Source organism: Opisthocomus hoazin, chromosome 2, assembly GCF_030867145.1.
Source record: "Opisthocomus hoazin isolate bOpiHoa1 chromosome 2, bOpiHoa1.hap1, whole genome shotgun sequence".
Classification (NCBI taxonomy): domain Eukaryota; kingdom Metazoa; phylum Chordata; class Aves; order Opisthocomiformes; family Opisthocomidae; genus Opisthocomus; species Opisthocomus hoazin.
This window is the reverse complement of record NC_134415.1, coordinates 38,314,168-38,330,756: the sequence shown is the minus strand read 5'-3', so window position 1 is coordinate 38,330,756 and position 16,589 is coordinate 38,314,168. Positions and strand designations below refer to the sequence as shown.

The following is a 16,589-nucleotide window of genomic DNA, read 5'->3' as shown; positions in this document are numbered from 1 at the left end:
TAAACAGGCTAATGACCCTCACCATATATTCTGACACACTGCTCTGCTAGCTGTTCCCTCTATTTGGCATCAAGACAGTTCCAGTCAGTAGCACTCGCAGGTAAATGGTCTCCTTAATTTTAAGGCAGCTTACAAAAATCTGATGCACTATAGCAGCAATTCTTTAGCTGACATGAAAATCAAGACCCGGCAGAGAAGCATGACTGGGATACGCAACAGTAACAAACTTAGGATGAAAGTCTGCAAGAATTTCCGTGCAAGCCCTGATGCTGCAATTAGTGTGGCGGAGTCTTACATCAAATGCATCTGCCTTGTTCACACGTGTGTCCATCAGGAGACAAACTAGACCACGCAAAAGTAACTTCATACAGGTTGTTAGGCTGAAGAAATCTTTGCTGCAGATGCTAAAACCTTACATAAATTCAAAAAGTGACTTGACAAATTCACTAAAAATAATAACAAAAAAATCCATTAAACAGTTACATACAAATATACCATCTTTAGCTTAGCAAGCCTTCAATTCACAAATCACTGAAGGTGACGAGCATTCTGTGGAGTCAGTGTATATGCTTTCCCTGCTCTTATTCTCTACCCTAGATATCCTGTCTACCAACTTAGGACAGGACACTCGCCTGGATGGACCTGTGATATGACTCAGTATGGCCTGACTTGTGTTTTTATCAGTTACTTTCAGAGGAAGTAGTGTATATATAATATATGTGTCTCATTTATCCCTTCAAGGAGGTTAGAGACCACAAAATAATCAATCAAAAAGTCTCATATACACAACCCAATTACCTATCTTACAATGTTCTCTTTCACCCAAGCAACGTTTTAAACAGCTTTACTGGAAAAAATATTTCCTAATTTTACAGGATCATAGCACTCTTAAAATTAAACTTATAAATACGGAGTATTCCCTGTGGAAATTGCTAACATATACACGAGATCTTTTGTATGCTAGCTTACTGCAGTCTCAATATACTGTGGTAGCAGTGCTCAAAATACAGCCAAACTCAAACAAACGTTGAGTTGAAAACTCATCAGACGCAAGGTGGTTGCTAAACAGCAGAACAAAGCTATGGAGGTCTGTCTCTCACCATCTTACTAAAGGTCCCGGATAATCTTAAGCGTCTCAGTCTCACTGTGGAGGAATTGCAATATCCCACTTTATTTCAGGACACATCCTCACCTCTGGAAGCCTACAAATTGGAACAATTAGAACAAGTGAAGTTTATTCAGCTGTAGCCCATGACCCTGTTTACTCGATGAAATTTCCCACCATCAAATTCTCCACCATCAAATTCTCCACCTTAAGAGCAGATCCCAATGGTGTTTTAGAAAGCTGATGCAAACTACAGTTTTTTAGGTGAGACAAAGTCGGACATCTGCAAAAGCAAAAGAAGTAACGCCAGTAAAATGCAGTCTAGAAATCAGATCGATCTCCCTGTCCAATACTTACTTGGGAGAAACAAACAAACAAAAAGTTGTAAATAGAATTTCAGCACAGCTTAGCTGTTCCAAACATGAACTTTACCAGCATTAAGCCAAAATGAAATAGACAGGGTGGGGAATAAGAGAAGAATATAACCAGTAGGATTGAGACTGCTTAGAATTAAGAAAGAAAAACAGTGGACTTTCCAAGTGCAACTGAGCAGCAGAACTGGGGCTCAGTTAATGGCAGCATTAACTGCACGTATTCAGCGTCCCTCACTGTTTTACAAACACCATCTGCTCCCGACCCACAATACCAATTCTAGAAATTAAATCCCTCACATTAAAACAAACAAAAACCCCCTTAAATCTTTGTACAAATAAATCGTACCATGCACTGGCATTCTGTTATTAGGGTAGAAATGCATATGACAGTGTAGGAAACCAGATGATTAAAAAAAAAAATACAGTGCACTGGACCAACAGCCCCTCAGCCCTGGAATACATCATATCTCCTGCTGAACTTGAAACAGCAGTTAAAAACAAGTCATACACTGTTAGGGTAGGTCTGACAGCATGAGCTTGAAAGGTTTTGAATTGTTCCTTGAAGACACATATCTTCCTTCATTGCCTGCCTCTGCTGTAGCAAACCCTGCTTCAAGAGCAGGTTCAACTCCTAGCAGCTGCGGCTTAAAGTCTCCTCTGTGACATATTCTTCTCATAAGCATGCAAGGGCATCAGCCTTAGAAATTCTGGATTTGCTATTCACAGCATTTCATTTCTGTAAAAAACAAAACATCTAAAGGTGAGGTTGCAAGATACTGGGACTGCTTTTCACCTTTGAAAGGTTTATGACCATTAAGGAGTGATGTAGCTATGATTGGGAAAAACGAAAAACCAAAAAACCCAAACAAGCAAAAAAACCACTCCCCAAAAAAGCTGCAATCAAGATAGACAGGTCCAGGATCTCTGCTAACGCCAGGCTGCACTGAACAGAACATACATAAACATATTAAATATGATAACAAATGCACCTTGACAGCATTATTACGGCTACCTGGTTGCATAGCCAACTGAATGTAGTGTTGCCTGCCCAGTGACTTACAAGTAAGGGCATATGACCTAAGCAAACCAAACCAAACCCCCAAACACATAATTTCATACTGCCAGAGACTGTATTCACATACCTTACAGAGCAGTCAGACACACCAGTGATTTCGGTGCCAAACCCACCTATCTACAGGGAGGATTAGCACAGTTAATTATGACAACAAATCATTAGGAACGCACACCAGATAAGCACGCCTGCACTACCGGCAGTTCATGCGATCCTAATCCTCTCCAACTACATCTCAGCAGCAAAGCTAAAAAAACAGGGAGCAGGAGAGTTCGAAAGGAAAGTCTATTACCTTCCACCAATCTCCCTGACGAAGTTACTCCAATTTTCGATCCAAGCAGAAAATTAAATCCAACACCAGGAAATCCCTCTAATATCATAACCAGCTTAACCCCTACTAATTTAACAGGCAAACATTATGGACTTCTTACAATAAACATTTAACATTTAACTGCAGCTTATCTACCTTCAAAGTCAATATCGATCACTACTTGCAAAGCTTGAGTAGTCTGCTGGCAGCCAAAACAAATATATCTGAATAAAAAGCAAGAACTAAGTAGAGTTATACTTCTGGTATCAGACTCAGTAAACACCTGACACCACCAGAAACACCACACAGAGGTATATTTTCGTCACCTGAGCCTGGATGAGTATGTTCAATGGATCCTTAGGTAACGCAAAATGTCCCTCTTAGGGAAGCCCTCTCCCTTCTCCCTGCAGGGTGCTTTTGTGGGGAGCCTGTTATACACCTTCCTACAAACGTGGCCACTCCAAGTTGCTTTTCACAGCTGTGGTCCACAGTACCTTCCTCCAGTCCTTTATCTTGGAGAACGATATTTTACCTCGAATAACCAACTCATACATATGACTCATATGTAGTCATACAGCAAACTGGTAACAGCTGTTGCTCAATGGTTGTGCATATAACCTATTATATTAGGTTATTAAAAGACCCACAGCCTGAGATCAGTCATTTTAAACCTCCATTCCAGGGAAAACGGTGCTCATCTGACCCATTCAAATAATTTTATGATAGACGCAGTCACCATAATTATCAAGGATTAAATAAACTTGTCAAAAAACTATTCAGAAGTTAGGAACATACCTCCAAGTTCCTGATCAGAGATTCGGTATTTTGATTCAAATTCTGAAAGACAGGGTATTTTGCAGGGAAAATCATGTATTTATAGATTTGCCACATAGACTTTATGTTGCCAAGTGCTTTCTGAAATTTAATAAAAATTAGCATGAGTGGGGCAACTGCCACTTGCTACACTGATACATCGTAACAGACTAAATGGGACAAAAATTTTTGCGGTTTTCAAGCCCATAGCTGATCATAGCAGATATTCTGTTTGTAATTACACAGAAGAGATTTCCCGGGACTGACAAAAATGTTCTATCATGCCAACAGTTAGTCCCTTAAATCATCTCTCTACAGCCCTTCTGTAATGATTTTTCCCATTTTTGTAAGGAAGTCTTCCCCCTAGTTAGAGCATGCTCAAGGGAGCATGTTCCACCTTCCTCTGCCCCCTGCAATTCTACAGTTTCATTCTCTGATCTGCAGCCTCACCATTTTTCAGCTTGCAGACAGCTGGTGACTTGCCCGAAGGTGATGTCCTCATGGCTGACCCACTTTTTCTTCTACCCTTGGGAAATCCCAGTGCATTCTCAACCATATTCCACAGTTCCCTGAGCTTTTTTCTCAAAGATAGAAGCCCCCAGAGGTAAAACTTGGTTTTAGATTGGAAGCTCAAATTTCATTGTTATTTGAAGGATCTGCAGTTCTAGAGGAATTTTGTTTCCTTGGTAGTTAATATCTAAAGATAATATTAACAAAGAAAACAATAACATCAATGCAGATAATGGCTGTGGCCTGCACCTGCTTCTCTCTATGCCTGAACATCCTAAAAAGATACACAGAAACTCTTGAATATGCAAGCAGAGTCTGTTTAATTCCTTTCTGCACTGCTGTGTGTCAGTTTCCAAGGAGAAATGGTGTTACTAAGATTATGGCAGAGTTTTACAAGCTGGTCTGGACTGCCTCCATGTAAGCCATTTCCACGTGTGTTGATGATGCCATCTAGTCCACAACTGACAGTGTGTGCTTGCACTCTCCCAGCCCATGAAAATAATCGTTTCCTATCCGTAAGCTTCCTGTCTGTTGAGTTAAGCAGTTGTATGACTTGGGCATGTCTTCTCATTCTGCTATAAGATCTTACACCAGCTCGTTGTGCTTGACAGAAAAACCCCTGGAGCATTATTCTCAGGGGAAAAAAAAAAAAGAAAAAAAAAAACTCTTCAAAATGTGTTCTTCAAGGCAGATTCATTGTAATAAAACCGTATTTGTACTTTGATCCTTAATTTGCCAGTGCTATGCCAGGTAACTGGATCCTGAGAATTTCCTGTTACAAAACACAGATGGCAAGAATTTGTTTCTATAAAAAAGCATCATAAACCTTATGTCATATTTGAATGTAAAAATAATTTTAATTCTATTCATAGCTGTAATAAAGTAATGGAAAACTAAATTTTGTACCTGAGCTGGCCAAAGCTCATAACAATTTTTCAAACTGATCTCAACCCGAAATGGGTAATTGCGCATTCTGTGCTCAACTTGCCAGAGGAAGCTGGCTACCGGCGAACGCTTCTAATAATACTCAACAGACAGAACAATTACTGGTTCAAGTCCAGCCTAGGCTGTTTGGAGGGGGAAAAAAATGTATATAATTTCATCACAGTCAGAAACACAGGTAGCAAGGTTAAAGAAAATCTGTTTCGCAAAAGAAGCAAGAACCACACTAAAAATACCAGCTTCTGGGTTGCCATCAAACTTGAAAATAGGCTGCAGAGACCCGTGCAACCAGATAGCCCCCGAGTCCTACAGCCCAAATGTCCCCTGCCATTTCCCCTGCATCAACTGTCATAAGAGTGAGAAAATACTTGACTACCTGCCCTTTGCATTTACACCTTTTACATTTTATTTTTTTTCCTGTTAGCTCAATGGACAAAGCGCCTTAAGCCTCATCTCTGCTTGATAAGCAACCACTCCTGATTCTTTCTAGACATAGAAAACAGCGGAAAGAAAAAGTGCAGCTTCCACAAAATGCTTCTTAATACAACCAAAGTCACACTCAGACATCTATGAATAAGTCATACAGGTCATGCATACAGAGCACAGCATTACTACAGAGAGAAGCAGGAAAAAAACGGAGTCCATTCTGTCCTTGCTTACAATTGGGGAGATACAGCAGAGTCCAGCAAAGGGCCAGCAACCATGACTCACGGTCACTAAAAAAGCTGGAGCTGAAAAAAGGCTGAAAGATGCCTTCCAGCCACCTGAAAACGAAACTCTTTAAAATGTATGTATCTTACCCAAAAGGCACACTGAAAGGAAATAAATGTAGTGTAGAAGTATCTCCCTATGATGAAAATTTCAGAAACTGAAAGGCTCTCCCGTTCTAGCTCATCTTCTCCCAGAAGCTGAAGCCTATCAACTGCAAATTAGTTTTTCATGGGAGTTCTCCTTAACGACAAGACCTAGAACAAGGGAGATGGTGGATTCTAGATCTCTTGCTCTTTTCAGATCAAGGCTTGGCATCTTTAAAAATGCATGCTTTAGCTACTGCAAGTTTTACTAAAAACAAAAACAATGACAAAAAAACAAAACCAAAAATCACATTTTTGGGTACTTAGACACTAACAAATGAAAGCTGAGACTCAATGGAGGCACTGTAATTACCTACACTGCATTACCTACATTCCCTCTTCCATAAAGCCTACAAACAGACACTGATCCTGGATCCACAGCTTCAGGTTCCTGGTTAGCCAGACTACAAACCTACCTGTAATGAACAGCAACAGTTCCCCTCACCCCTGCCAGCTCAGAACTCCTGTATGCAGGATTCCACCATGGGCCAGTTCAGTGACTTGTACCAGCAGAAAAACTATCCCTCTTCCTAATACATCAGGCTATTTCCTTGACTTAAAGATCCTTGAACTGGTTCATTGCAGGGTCAGTCAAACGCAAGTGCCAGCACAATGGAGGAGCGGTACCTCAAATCCATTTCAGCTTCAGTCAAGCTGTGCTCCGTGTTCATCTCCGCAGCAGGAAGCCCTCAGCCTTCCATGAGATCATAGGATTCAGCCACTTCTCCTTAAAAGCAGTGGAGTAACTCTGCCTGAGGCCAACTTTTTTTTTGAAGGAAAGCAAAACTTAAAAGCAACCAGTTAGTTTCGATAACTTACTTGCATAACCCCTAAACTAGTAGAGTCTAATGCAGCTAGATTCTGTTTAAATAATTCAAGACGTAATTAAACCACAAAGCTCCAAGTCTCCTAACACAATGTCACCACAAAGCTGAAAAGGGAGGGGAAACACACAATTTAATGGAGTGTCCAAGCAAAAGAAGCACTGAACATAAAAGACAGCTACACTGTCCCCTTGTTTGAGTGAGCAAGACATCTATCAAGAATTTAAGCTATACGTCAAGAAGACTGTGAAGTTCTTAGTCCCTAACTGTGGAAGTGACATAAAAAAAAGTTATGCTAAAAGAAGAGGGAAACAACAGAACTACCTACTGACTGCTCTCCACTACGTTTAAAAAGGCTGGAAGCTGGGAAGCAGGCAGCACTGCAGCAGAAAGGTGAGATGGCTCTAGCCTGCTTCAAGCACTGCATGTACGGCTACCTACCTGTGACAGATGTACACACACCTCATGGTCCTCAGAAGCAATGTCTTGCTTCTTCACGTTAGGGATGGATGAACTGCACAAATCAGGGCTTGGGGAGGGGGAAGAACTTCAGATACGTTCCTGCCTTCAGACTATGCTCCTACCAAGCAGGGGAAAATACCTTGTACCAGTAAGTTTTAGGGTGACCAGCGATGATCCCGTTGGTGACGCCTCCTCACGGAATGGTGGTATCCCATCCTCATGCACCAGGAATACCCACCTGCTGGGCAAAGGAAAAGGAAGGCTACAGAGGCACCTCAGATACCTGGTAGGCAGACAGCTGAATTTGTGAGGTCAGCGCAACAAACCTGCCAGTTGGGTGCAAGAGTGGCATACCAGGTGCTGGGAGGCAGATTCTTATGAAGAACAAGAAGCTGAGGTGTGGTATGACTGAGGTCTACACAATCAAGTATCGCATGGAGAAGGTGAACAAGAAACGATTGTTTACTGCTTTTTCCAGTGCGTTAAGGAAGCAGCAGTGGGCAACTCCGGCAGGTGGCACGTTAGAAACAAATGCAAAGCACAGAGGAGTTGTGCAGTATCCTGCTGCAAGACACAGTGGAGGTCAGCATTTACACTGAGGCCAAAGAACTGGACAATTTCATAGGGAACAAAATACTAAGAAAAACAAAACAAAAACCACCAGCCAGTGGAGGATACCTGAATACGATGACAAAAATCTCTGACCAAAAAAAAAAAAAAAATCACTGAACTGAAAGCAACTGAGCACTGAGAGAGCAGTCCAGGAAAACAGCACTGCCCACCAGCTCCAACCTCCGGCTCCTCCCGGGACATTGAGCATTGTTCATGGTCATAGGTAACATGCTGGGTGGTCTAATCTGGAACAGCCATTTCTGTATCACACCAGGGAGAAGCTGGCAAGCATTATCCACATGGCTTTCGATGGTACACAGGCTAAGAACGATAGCCTGGATGAAATCCCAAGTTCTGTAACTTCTAATGCAGCATAGGGAAAAAACGGGCAGAATTTTAGAAGAAATACTCACCCAACCTCCCCAAAGAGGAGCTTTGCGCGTATGTGATATTTAAATGGAACACAAGAAAACATACAGATGAAACAGGTCTCAGAAGTAAGGTGGGGAAGTAGGATGTATGGACTCAAGGGAGAACATGGAGGTAACATACCCCACGAACCTGCTAACAGGGTGGCATTCTCTGGTGCTCCAGGGAAGAAGGTACAGAGAAAAAGGCCACGTCACTCAAGGGGAGGAGTAGTACTACATACTAAACAACAACAAAAAAATAGACTCAAAGGACATAGAGAAATGAATTGTATCAAGCCTAAATGGAAAATATGTAGTAGTAAAACTACCCCATCGGACCAGAATTAAAGCAGCAACAGCGATTTGCCATGGGAGAACAGATGGGCTGTGCCTTTAGTAAACAGGCAGCAAAGGGGATCTTCAGTTTCCTCATGGAGATCGGGACACGTCACCAAGATGAAATTTTAAATAGCAACTTTATAACTCAACAGTAACTCAATTTTGTTGAATAAGAACAGAAATATATCACCTTCAAAAAAGAAAAAAAAAGAAAAAGTCTTTAGCCAGTGCAATTCCTGCTTGATGCTCTAAATGGCTTGATTTTAAGTCTAATTGACTTGTTGCACAAACAAAACATCTCTTAAAAATAGAAGATGTGCACAAAAGAAGAAAACAGCACTAATTCTTCCAAGACAAATATGGTATTTTTTTCTTGATGATTTTAAGAGATGAAGCATATTTCTACAGATAAAAACTACTTTTTTTCCACACACACCTGACCAGAGGCCAGCCATCCAGTCAGCTGGATGACAGAGGGACAAGAAATAGAAAGACTGAATCAAAGACCTATTAGGAAAGGCCAGGTGCTTTTAGGAAGACTCAGCTAGCACACAGATAGGGCCATCTCACTAATGACAATGCTCTGGCCAGCCAAAAAGTTCTGGTGTGGTATCAGACCACAGCCCTTAAAAATTAAGATGTCCCACGATTAAAACTAAAGTTTGTGTAAAACTAATAACTGGCTAAAAGAGAGGAAAACACACAAGAATGCATAGCTGGGTTTCACAAGAGAGTGCTGTTACCAGCAGAATGACATACCACCTTGTGTACATACAAAATGATTCAGGCTAACAAATAAAAAGGCTGAAAAACTGCAGACTGCAACACCAGGAACGGTGTAACTAGGGCAAGCCCATTATACATGTCCTCTTAGCCTTTCCTTAAGCATCATCTCTTGGTCACTGGTAGAAAAAGGACTGGAACAATACGGGGTTTTGCCCTGAGCAGTTGGGTTAATATTCCTACGATCAAAACCTTTCACTAGACATCAACTTCTCCTTGTACCTTTTGCAATCTTGTCATATCTGACTGGTAGGCCACCGAAGCTTTCTACACATATACCCTCCAGGCTGATGGTGAGCCTCCTAACATTTACAGGGGACAGCAGCAGCGACAGAGAGCAATCCACTTCCATCTGTCATGGCTGACACTAAATCTCTTTCTTACAGCTAGGCTGTCCCATTTCTTAAGTGAAGATGAAATCGGCGCCCACAAGCCTTGTCTCTGCTCCCCGCTGCACCTATATGGCTGGAGTCAGCCCATGATCTGCAGTTTGTTCCTTTCATATTCTTCACCAAATTAAAGATGACATGGCTTGACACCAAAAGGAAAGGGTTTCCAAGCACATCTTATTTGATTACATCTACAGTCCATCATGCTGTCAACATCTTACTTCTCAACTACAAAAAAGACCCTTTCCCATGTAAACATCTCTTGAGTAGTGAAGAAGACTTAATGGGAAACAGTGTGGAACTGGGTAGGACCAAAAGGGATTGCGAGTCTGATGAAAAACACTAGTGTGGCAATTTTCCCCCCTCCACCCCCCAGTCCAATATATTTATGGATCTGCTGCTTTCCAAAAAACAGAAAAGTTAATGTGAAAAAACACTTGGCATACACTGAGTTCCAAGTCACATCACTATTGCTAGATTACTTCCTGTATTTTCTGGATAACTGTCGTGGGTCTCCACAGTGTGATATGCAGGCTGTATGTGGGCAGTGTTGTGGAGAATACCAAGAGCTGGTCCTGCACGACATGGAGGAGGACTGCCATTGCCAAATTTGTAGCTGGTAAGACTCTTACAGGCAAGGGAGTCTCAATTCGGGTTGAGACAAACAGTGTAAAAATCACAACGTGTCCCTCACCTCCCATCTCTCCTTCCTAACACTTCAGTCAACGTCCAACAGATTCTCCCATTCTTCCTCTGCCCTAGGGAGGGAGGCTTCATAGCTGGCCTTCCTTATTCCTGTCTCTCAAAGCAATCTTAACATCTATTCCAATTGGACGGTGTCCCACAATGACATTTAAGATTTCAGGGTGTTTCAGAGGAATACCCCCTTTTTGGTTACTTTGGATGGAAGAAGGGGAGGGAAGCACTAGTCATGCCCATTCTGTATCTTATTCAGTAAACTAGCAGAGCTGAAACACCCTTTTAGCAAATGCTTCCACAATCACTCCAGCAAATGGGAGTGCCTTGCAGCGTTCAAAGGACGAGATACCAACAAAGCCAACAAACCCTTAAAAATGAAAGTATAGTTCACAAAGCCCTTGAAGGCTTTGTACACACATATTCCTCTATAAGGCCCTACTTTCTGTCTTCTGCTCTGTTTTCAAAGTGAAACAATGTTACTGGAAGGTCATTATCGAGCTCTGGCAAATGAATCTAATCTAGGACCTTCCCAGGATCAGGAGCCATTCCTGCAAAGTTTATCTGGACCCTGCACATTGACACACACATAAGAGCAACGCAGAAAACTGACAGGACACAACTGAAGAGGTAAGCCCATAGCTAGACCCACAGGGGAGCAGTGGGCTACCTAACAAGCTATAAAGTGATGTGGCAATCTTTCTGTAAGTAAGCGCAAGAAACAGCATGAAGGGATCCCAGCACTAAAGATAAAGCAGAAAAAGGGATTCATCTCTTCCTGGATCTGCCTGATCGCTCATGCTTTGGAAAACGAGTACCAACTGCTTCCATCGGAGGAGAGCTCCATGCTGCCTGTTGCAGTGTAGAGATACACTTGCCTTTGCCACCAAACGGGGTGGGGATGGAGAGGGAAGGGGAAGGAAATCCACACATGGGCCACAAGCACCACTTCATTAGCATCAGCCCTGAGAGCTGGTGAAATAGATTTCCTCACACTAGAGACACTCCTTTCTGGAGGACCAAGAGCATTGATGGGGATCCGACTTTCCTCTTGCTAACTACTTCCAGACAAAAAGGTTAGGCAGGTATCCCCAGGACTGATCCTGATAAAATCGTCCTACAAGGCAATGATAATTCCAGTATTTTTCTTTACAGTCAAGAGAAGAGGAACTTTGCCTGTTCCTGAATGAATGAGATATTACCATAAAGCATGCATAAGCACACAGAACACAAAAGTTAACAGCAGTGGACACCACATACACCATTCATGAGCATCGCCTCTCAGAAGTTTCTGACCCCACACACATCAGTGTGAAAAAGCTTGTTGTGAGCTGGATGATCACTGGCATACAGAGGAAAAAAAGCCAAAACATTAACACATAATTCCTAACTTGCCCCTCTTACACTGTCTTGTACCGATAGTCTCAAAAGAAGCCGATACACTGAGATGTGGTGAATAACTACTAGTGAGACAGTGCTGATGCGCACTGCCCTTTAGTCATCGCACCTGTACAGCCCCAGCACCTATAAGCATTAGCGTCAAGGGAGCATTAGCACACCCCATCTCACACACAACATGAGGTTAAATTTCACTCATACAAAGAAAAAGTTCTCAGGCTGCAAATCTCTGTTGTGACTCACTGAGAACTTTGTTGCTTAAAGGTAGTGTTTTTAGTGGCAGTACAAGGAATATCAAGAAATTCACGTGCAATGGTAAAATTAGGAAACCTTTCCTTCTACCAGTCCAACTGCCTACAATTCCTCTTCACAAGCCTAAGGAAATTCAAAAATACGTAAGAAAGATTTTAATATACAGCTGGTTTGGACTGCTCAGAAACACAATACCAACGGGTACCGAAATTCCCACCCCCCCCCCCCCCAAAAACACAGGGGGGGTCTTGAACTGGGCATGCAGGTAGCTCAGCAACACAGACGGAGCGGCAGCGTCACTCCAGCGCTTCGTATAGCGTACAGGCTCCTCGTTAAATACAAGATGCACTTCAAGGTCATGGTGCTCATCTCGACAGTTCTCAGCGGGTCAGACCCAGGCCACTGGACGCCTCCTCTCCTGGCAGGCAGGGAAAGCGTAACGACCACGGCCGCATCCACCAGCGCAAACTTGGGCGTCGCGAGCGAGGGAAGACACAATGGCAGGAGGCATCAAGCTACCAAGCTGCGGAAGATGCAGCAACGCACGCAGGGGTAAAAACCTCCCACTCGGCCAAAGCTAACGGGAAGCTCCCCCGGCCGCCCCGCCGCGGCCCCGACCCGGCCGCCCGGCACAAGGCCGCCGGCTGCCTTCGCACCTCAGCTCCCACCCCGGCACCACCCGGCGGGGCCGGGCCCTCCTCGGCGAAGCCCTCCAAGGCGAGGCGGGACGGGGCGCCCCGGCTCAGACCCCCCGCGCCCCTGCGAGGCCGCCGCCCGCCCCTCCCCCGGCGGGCACTCCCCGGGCCGAGCCCCGAGCCCCGGTACCCGCCGGCCCGGAGGGAGACCCGCCGCCGGCCCGGGCCCCCAGGCCCCCGCGCCCTGCCCCTCACCTCGGGCCGCCCCACCTCCCCCCGCCGAGGAGGTGGCCGCGTCCGCCCCTGCACTGCAGCTGCCGGCACGCCGCACCCCCCACCTCAACCCACCCCCCCCAACCGCCCCTCTCGGCAGATGGTTCGCCCCACCCCGGCACGCCTTTTCATTGGCGGCGCCCTCCCGTCACTCCGTTTCAGGCCCGCCCAGCCCCGCGGGCACGCTGGGAATCCGAGTCCTCCGCGCGGGACCGGTCCCCTTCCGCAGTCGGCACCGGGCGGAGGGGGCGAACTACAGTTCCCACAGTGCCCCGCGCGCGGCACCGGAGCAGCCCGGCCCAGCCCAGCCCGCCGCGGCCCGCGGCCCCACACCTCCCCGGCCGCTAGCGGGACGCCCCCTCCCCCGCCAACGACCGCAACCGCAGCCGCGGCCCTGCCCTGCCTGGCCCGGCCCGGCTCACCTGGCCCCGCCGCCGCCGGCGCCTCCCGCTGCGGCCGGCGTGGGCAGCGCATTACCCCGCTCCGTTCAGTGCGGCTCGCCGGGCTCGGTGCCGCCGGCCCGGCGCGCTGCGGCTGTGGGGCGGGCCGGCCCCCGGCGCATCCTCCCCCTCGGAGCCGCGGCGGGCGGCGGGATTCGCCCACAATGCACCGCGAGCCGCACCGACAGCATCAGCCTGACATCACCCGCGGGCCGCCCCCGCCCGGCCGGGACCGCCCCGGGCCCGCCCCGCCGCCACCGGCGAACCGGCAGTCGGCCCCGGCGTGACAGCGACGCCGGGCAACGACGCCGGGACAGGGACCGGCACCGCCAGGATCGGACTGGGCACTGCACCGCCAGGATCAGCACTGTCCCCGCCTGCACGGGGCCGGGTCCTGCCCTGCTGGGGCTGGGAGTGGACCCGGCAGCTCGCAGCACCGACGCTGCCAAAACCGCACTGGGCACAGAAACGGCTCGCACAGAATCACAGCATCACAGAATGGTGGGGGTTGGAAGGGACCTCTGTGGGTCATCTAGTCCAACCCTCCCGCCGAAGCAGGGTCACCTACAGCAGGCTGCACAGGGCCGCGTCCAGGCGGGTCTTGAATATCTCCAGAGAAGGAGACTCCACAACCTCCCTGGGCAGCCTGTTCCAGTGCTCCGTCACCCTCAGAGGGAAGAAGTTCTTCCTCATGTTCAGACAGAACTTCCTGTGCTTCAGTTTGTGCCCCTTGTCCTGTCGCTGGGCACCACTGAAAAGCGTCTGGCCTCATCCTCCTGACACCCACCCTTGAGATAGTCATAGGCATGGGTGAGCCTCTCTCTGCGCTGCCCGCAGCTGACAGTGCGCCTGTCCAGAGGTACACAGCTGTGCCCCTGCTTCGGAGACGTGCCACTCTCCACGCTCAAGCTCGCCGTCGTGCTCGGAGCGCAGATAAGCACGTGGATGTGCCGTGCGGTGCACGCAGTTGTGCTTTCTTGTTCCCTTTCATCCCAGGTGTGCGCTGCAAATCGCCCGTATCCCCAGCCGTACCTCGTACCCTCACCCCAAACTGTGGATGTGCACCGCCCCGTGCCCTGCAGATGTTCACGCAGCACGCTGCAAGGAGAGCTGCTCCCAGACCCTCTCCATAGACTGGCGACACACCCGTGCCTTCTCCGTGTCCCTGCCGGAGTGACCAAACCCGTTGTTGGTCCCTAGCTGGAGGGTTCCGTCTGATTTCATGTGTGGGTGGTCGCAACAGCTTCCACAGGGCTGTGGTGCTCCTTGATCCTGTGTGGGACGTATCTCCTAGCCAGGACACTTCACTCTCCCAAGGCAGTCCCTTTGGGGCCAGGGTGGTAATGAGGGACATACGCTGTGAAGATTGACATCCCTGCAGACACGCCCGTGCCAAGGCAGACCCACCACAACCATGGCCACCCCCAGCCACTCAGAGCAGGGAGAACAGGGCTACCAGGCCCCCGTGATGTTCCTCCAATGGCTGGAGGTGGCCCTGTGCCCCCTGCATTGAGGGCTTGCTCAGTGGAAGCATCCTGCAGAGACTCCAGGGAGTGTGCAGGCCTGCAGCAGCTCATCCCGCAGGTCCCAGGGTGTAACACAACCCTTCACAGGCAGTTGCATCCTCATGCCCAGGCCCCTGTCATTCTAGGTCTATGACTGACAGATGACTGACCGTTGCCGCATGAGTTCTCTGTACTGCAAGTCAAGTCCCCATCACCTGTATCCCCAAGCACTGGCTCCTTGTGCTGGGCTTGAAAGGGCTTGAGGGAAACAAGCAAAACAAAAGGAGAAGGTAGGGGAGCTGTCTTCCCCAGAAAAGGCCCTTTCACATGCTTCTTGGTACCCTCCAGACCCCTTTGTCAGAGGGCTGGTGGAGCACCAAGCACAGACCCAGCAGCAGAGTTGGATTGGAAGAGACTGTCACAGTCCTGAATGCACTAATAAGCCTCAATGGCCCTTAACCAGCCTCACCAGGGGTTCTCCCCACCCCCTGCCCGTGGGCCCTTGAGCTCCACTTCAGCTTAGTCTTCAGTCCCTGCCTGAGCAATGCTGTGCTGATCTCCAGCTCATCCATAGCTGTACCTGTCCATGGACCCTGATCTGTGGATGGACTGTCTGGCTGGAGCTTGAAGCTGTCTTGTCAGTATGGGCCTGCCCAGGAATCGCTGGACAGTGTCTGAACCAGGCTACCATCACTGGACCTGATCCTGGTCTGTAGATTGGTGGCTGGCTTGACCCCATACCTGCCTCATCACCACAAACTTGCCTGATGACTTGAGATCTTGGTTGAACCTGGCTACCACCGCTGCGTCCACCTTGCTGGGGTACTGTGGCACTGGGCCCTGGCTGGGGAAAGCTTTGCCTTGCTCACATGGCTGACTTCACCATTAGAACAGGGACTTGGCCAGTCTGGTTTGGAAGATCTCCAGGAATGGAGAGACCACAGCCTCTCTGGGTCCCTCAACCCTTTTCCTGGGAAAGCAGTTTTTCATGCAATCAATCACAGTTATGTCGCAACTTGTGTCTCTGACCTTTACTGAAAGGAGAAGGTAATACCAACTGACGAGCTGAAGTGGAAGTCAAGCGAGAGTTAGAGGCTTCCCTGACTTCCTCAGTTGTTTCCCCCAGGCAACTGTCTGCCCATGAGTGGGCCTCTGCCACATGTGGACACAGCCCAGAGCATCAGTACCAAGCTGGAGGGAACAGAAGAGCTTGGTGCTGAAGCCTTTAGTTCCCCCTCAGCATGGGCAGCCCCAAGTGCTGCCAGCATGGTGGGGAGGTTCATCAGCAAGGACTTTCTAGAAAAAAGCACAGAGCGAAACCAGTGCAGACTGTGCTGGTGCAGGAGAGGGGTCAGGGAGAGTTCAGTGTTAATCGGTACGAACAACAGCACTGAATCTCTTTGGTTTGAAGTCCAGCCTTGAGCAGGAAACTCGTGAAGATGAGACAACTGATGGCCTGGTCAGGATAACCACAAGTGCGATGGAGAGTATGGACACTAGCAGGGAAGGATACCCAGAAAAAGCAGTGATCTCATTTGCTACTGGCTGCCCCAGTGCTGTACCGTACTAATGGTGGCAAGGAGTCTCCAGA

General features: G+C 47.6%; 1 protein-coding gene across 4 annotated transcripts in view; it reads right to left on the bottom strand.

The window, feature by feature from the left end:
• Positions 1-13,599, bottom strand: part of TTBK1 (tau tubulin kinase 1) — a 121,181-nt gene extending 107,582 nt beyond the window's left edge. The window contains exon 1 of one of the 4 annotated variants that reach the window (XM_075413232.1): positions 13,476-13,599. The gene's annotated coding sequence lies outside the window, so the exon portion shown is untranslated. Of the gene's footprint in view, positions 1-6,607; positions 6,685-7,405; positions 7,492-13,035; positions 13,083-13,475 lie in introns of those variants that run through there. The other 3 variants (XM_075413233.1, XM_075413234.1, XM_075413235.1) reach the window with 3 other exon arrangements.
• Positions 13,600-16,589: the final 2,990 nt, after the last annotated feature.